Genomic DNA, 3,804 nt, shown 5'->3' with positions numbered 1-3,804 from the left:
GCCAAGTAGCAGGAGCTCCTGCCCGCTCGGCACTTCCAGGCCAGCCCGGGCATGGGGCGCTGGCAGCTCCGTGTGGTTTGGTGGCTCCCCGTCACACCCAAAGGCGCCCGACCCGCAGGTGTGGCTCCCAGCTTGTGGGTCCCTTTGGCGTGGGTCCCTTCCGGGGCTCTCTGTCTCCGTCCAGTTAGGTCAGAAGAACCGAGGGCAGGACGGGGCTGCACCAGCAGCATCTGAGGCTGGGTCTCCTGTCCCTGCGCTCCGCTCAACAGCCTCCCTGGTGCCCAGGGCTCGGGACGCGGGGATCCCCAGGAGCACGCGCCACACGCGGGGGACAGGGTGAGCAGCGAGTGCCCTCTGATGTGCGCCGAGCCTGGCAGGAGCACTCCTCCTCCTCCTCCTCCTGTGCCGGCTGGACCTAAACAGGCCAGAAACGTGACGCCAAGGACAAGTGCTCCGGGTGACGGGGCGACTGTCGCACTGCTGTCAACACAGCCCCGGTGGTCAGAGGAGACACGTGCTGGGGCGCCCGCCCTTCAGCTTTGTATTTGGGGGACAGCAGGAGGAAGCCCTCAGAGCCATCCTGCAGCAGCTCCTGGCTGGCAGGTTAGGGCCTCGCCTCGCACGGGCAGGCACCTCCCACACGCTCGGGGCTTCCTGTTTTCTCTGCGCCATCTCTGTTCTGACTTTAGAACGAGTCGAGTCTGTGATGGATGCGGGACTCCTCGATTGCTCTTTAAGTTGTTACTTTTTAAATCTTGTTAAACGAAGTGTCGATTCCAGACAAATACATTAAAAATGTTTTATTCCTAGAAGATGGGAAAAGAAATTATTTTCAGCAAGAGTGGGATGTGTTTGTTGGACTGATTCCTTGGCCTGCAAAAAACGGAGTTTTGAATTGTGGAAAAAATTGCTTAGTAGTTAGGCCGTCGCCCCAGTTGTCAAAGTGCTGTGCACACCGCTCCGACCCGCTCGGCCTCACCTGCTCTTTATTCAGAAGATAACCAAAATTGTAATGACAGAAGCCTTTCTAGAGCCCGGGGAAAGAGGAGGTGTGCGGAGGCGCGGGTTAGAGAGAGATGGAGCAGCCCACTGCACGCTTCAATTAGGGGCCTCCCTTCGGACAGGGAAGAAAAGTGTCAGAGACGAAGGAAAATTAAATGTGTCTCCTGCCAGGAGGTTCTCCTCATTAGGGCTCACTTTCCCATGCTGTTACTGTCATCTTGCTTCCGTGTGGTGGCCGGTGGCCGGTGTGGTGGCCGGGTGGCAGGCGCGGCTGTGCGCCGTTTATTTTTGTGGCTGCAACCATCCGTTCTGCGTGTTTATTCTGACAACAGCCCCAGCAGCAGCTCGGGGCTCATTAGCGGCCCTAGGAATTTAACATGCAGTTCACGGCTCCCTACCACGGTGGGTTTCATTATTACTGTTAAATTAGGAGCATCCTGAAGCCCCGCGTCGCTCAGGACTTTCTGGGGGAGGAGGGGCTGGGTGGCCCGTGGGTGCTGGTCTCCGAGGTGGGGACCTGGTGGCTCCCTTGGGTGGAGGCGAAGCACCCTGCGATGCACCCCACATGGGTGAGGCTCACTGGGCTGTGGTACCCCGTCCACCGCCAGGGTGCAGGGGCCCGGCCTGCTCAGGGGCTGAGTCTCCACCTGGACCCGGCCACCACACCCCCTCCGCCCAGATCAGGTTAGTCTCTCTTTTTTAAAGAACCCCGGGACCTCCAGACTCCCAATCATCCCCCTGGAATTTATGATAAATGCCTCCCAGCACTGCTGTTTGCATCGCAGGGTATTTATAGCCTTGAGCAGGAAAGGAGGCGGCCGTGCCCGGAGCCACACACCTGTTCCCACGGAGTGGAGGCCCCTGGTCTTCCTCCGAGGGCTGTCACGGGCACCAGCAGGTGAAGGGGCCGCACAGCAAGAGCCGGGCCTGAGTGGAGCACTGGTGACTGGGTTGTTTCGGCCCCTTGTGAGCTCTGGGACGTGGGGCCTGGCTCCAGGATGATGCCCCTGCTGACTGCCCATGGCCAGAGTCACGCTTGTTCCCAGGGCCCCGTCCTGATACCCTAGGCCCAGCTGCCGCAGGGCTCATCCCCTCCCCGACCTGCCCTCAGCTGCAGCGTCTGCCCAGCGTCCCTGCCGGGTAGGTGAGGACAGCAGGGGCTCCAAGTCCCCGAGCAGGGCAGGGCAGGGCAGGGCAGGGCAGCGCTCTAGGGCTGTGGGGCCCGGCTGTCCCTAAGGCAGCTCCAGGTCTCAGGGTGGCTAGGAGGCCCCTTGCAGGTGGCTGGAGCTCACCCGAGGGTGGTTTCAGGCAAATGGAGTGATCTGAACTCCGGAGAACGTGAGGCCTGTGGCGGTGTGGGTGCCTGCTAGGCTGGGTGGCACAGCCATCCTCCAGGGGGACAACCAGAGCCCGAGAGAAGCCCAAGGCCCCTGCTGTGCCTGAACACAGCGTGAGCAGGTGTGCACAAACCGCGTGTGAACAGGGGTCTCGACTGTGGGGCTGCTGCGGGTTTTGCTGTAGGAAGGGACGACTTCTGCAGCCCCTCACCCGGCACACGGGATGCCCAGCTTCATCCTACTCGGCCAGCCCCCCACGCGCTCTGCCCCGGGCTGGTCAGACCCCATTTCCTGTCCACAGCCGGGCCCCCAGTGGAGCCAGCCGACCGTGCCCACCTCTCCCCCGTGGCCCAGTCGCGGGACGTGGGTTCCCCTCCCGTCCTTGCTGTTGCCTCCTACACGCAGCCTGGAGTGCGAGCCGGGGTCCTCACCAGCCTTCTCATCCCAGCGCCCTCGCCTCTGCCTGTGGCACACACCTGGGGCCCCGTGGCGCCCCAACTCCACGCTGAAAGGCGCACCCGGCTTCCCGGACTGCCGCGTCGTGCTGAGCGGGTGGCTCGTCCTTGTCTCCCACGCCCCTTCTTCCTGGACCTTTGTTAGCTTCCCACGGAGGTTTTGGCCTAGCAGTGCGGATGATGCGCGCCTGAGGGGCAGGGGAGCGGGGCTGGACGCGGGGATCCCCTTCTGGGGGTGGAGGCTGCAGAGCCGCACCTGACACCGCAAGCCGCTGGCCGAGACCTAGCGGCTACTCGAGGGAAAATCAGACTGCAAGGGTCTCGGGCCTCCGCGAAGAGAAACGACGCTATCCTCACATTCTGGCCCAGAAGCCCAGGGCGCCGCTCCCTCTGCCACAGCCACGGGAAGGCAGCGCACAGGAGGTAAGGGGAGCCCAGGAGTCGGGACCGCGCAGCGCGGGGGGGCCGGGGGCGCCGGGAGGCATCAGCTCTGAACGCTTGATGATTTGGGCCGGTGCCTGACGCTCGCCCGGACACAACCTCCACGTCCACCCTTGAGGTTCCGACCCCTGCCCCAAGGAGACTCGGTCAGCAGCTGGGCCGGGGGTGAAGGGATCAGGGGACTGAGGGAGGTGTGGCTGTCCCGGCCCGGACTCCTGAGGGCCTGGAGGTTGTGTGGGGCCCGGGGGCGGACACCACAGTCTCCTGGCTGGAGGGCGGGAAACGGAAAGGCGCAGTCAGAGGACCCCACTGGGCCCCTTGTGTGTTTAGTGGTTGTTCGGTCCACATGTAACTGTACATATCTGTGCGACCCACCTTGCTGATGATACCTTTGTACATCAGGCAGTGATCAAATTAGCACTGGCAAATCCACCACCTTAAACACCGGGCATCTCTTTGATGAGAACAGCCAAGATCTAGCTGTTTAAAAGACACCGTGTGACTGCTGACGGTTGTCACCCTACCGTGGATCCACACCGGAACTTCGCAGCCAGGGCGCATCCCGCCCC

Source organism: Fukomys damarensis, unplaced genomic scaffold (assembly GCF_012274545.1).
Source record: "Fukomys damarensis isolate Sample0158 unplaced genomic scaffold, DMR_v1.0_HiC HiC_scaffold_20, whole genome shotgun sequence".
NCBI classification, from domain to species: Eukaryota; Metazoa; Chordata; class Mammalia; order Rodentia; family Bathyergidae; genus Fukomys; species Fukomys damarensis.
Note: the sequence above shows the minus strand (reverse complement) of the source record.